Raw genomic sequence first — 1,737 nt, forward strand, 5'->3', positions numbered from 1 at the left:
ATTGTAATAATGGTAAAATTAATAAGCAAATACAAAATGTTACAGTAATAATTGATGGTGATGATGATGTTTACAGCAATAAGTTATGATAAAAATAATATTAATGTCAGTGATAATAATAGTAACAATTAGTGGTTAATAACTAATAATTAATAATTAATTGATAATATTGACAATAATGATTAGTAATTAATTAATTGATTAATGAGTAATAATAATAATAATAACGGTGATTAATAATTAATTAATCAATAATAGTAATAATAATAATAATAATAATAATAATTATTATTATTATTATTATTATTATTATTATTATTATTATTATTATTATATTATAATTATAATTATAATAGCGATGATTAATAATTAATTAATCAATAATAGTAATAATAATAATAATAATAATGATAATAATAATAATAACGATAATAATAATAAGTAAATAAGAAATATCGTTTCCTAAATGTCAATTCAATACAATGTCCCTTTATACCAAATAACTGACCGAAAAAAAGAGCTAAAATAAAGAAAATCGTAAAATTTAAAAAGTTTAAAAGAAAATAAATGAAATTCATCACTTCTATCATGTAAACATTTTAATTAACTTAATTATAATATATAGTAAAGCATAATAATTATGATAAATTAGAATGGGATAAAAATTGTTTAAATCATTCATTATGATAACATTTTTAACTGCTACTATTGTTTGTATCATCCTTTGTTCCTATTCTCTTATCAATCAGTTTTTGTTAATTGGCATACTTTCTTACAATCATTTATCATTTTGTACAATTCTTTCTTATCATCACATCTAACAAACATTTATCAACATTCTTTTTCATAATTATCATACGATAAATTTTATTATAAAAATAAAATTTTTCCTTCAACCTATCTTTTCCTTTTTTTTTCTTTAAAAATATTCAGAATTGTTAAAACCGGATAATTCATTAAATAAATTAATGGGACAATGTAAATTTAAAATTTTCTTTTTTTGTTTATACGCTCAAAAAAAAGAAAGAAACGAAAAGGAAGAGGAAAAAAAAGAAGGAGAAAAAGGCAAAAAAGACAAAAGAAATACAAATACAAATACGATTAATCAAACTAAGGATAATTTTTTAATTTAATTTTAATCTATTTTAATTAAAAGAAGTTTTTAGTTAAATTAAGAATAGTTTGATTGGAGGGAAGGAAAAAGGAATATAATTTCAAGAATAGATCATAATTTACTTGAATACATTTTTTCGTTAATAAAATCATACCATTTCATCACTTATATAGGAAAGGGAATTATTTCGGAAAGGAATCCGGAAAACGTTTTAGCTTTATAATATTCCGGATTATATGTTATAATGAAAATTGATATATACTTATGGGTATATTAAATGGAAGAAAATGTATAAACGTTGAAAAATAGCAGATAAGACGAGGATGAAGAAGAAGAAGAAAGATGAAGATAGTATGATGACAAAATGGAATGGAAGTTTAGATTGTTTTCATTTTTTTTTTTTCAAAAAGAAGAAAACCTGTTTTTGGCATACCAATGTATGTGACAGATTATCGTTCTTCTTTTACATCAACAAATTCACAGATAAATTTCAAATTTAACAATTCGTTTCCTTGATCTCTTTTTTTTATCATACAATAAATGCTACTCTATCATTCATTATCATTTGATATAATTATTATCCATATTCTTCTTCATCATCATCATCTTATTTTAAAATTATT

The sequence above is a fragment of the Loa loa genome, assembly GCF_000183805.2.
Source record: "Loa loa unplaced genomic scaffold supercont3.596, whole genome shotgun sequence".
In the NCBI taxonomy this organism is placed as follows: Eukaryota; Metazoa; Nematoda; class Chromadorea; order Rhabditida; family Onchocercidae; genus Loa; species Loa loa.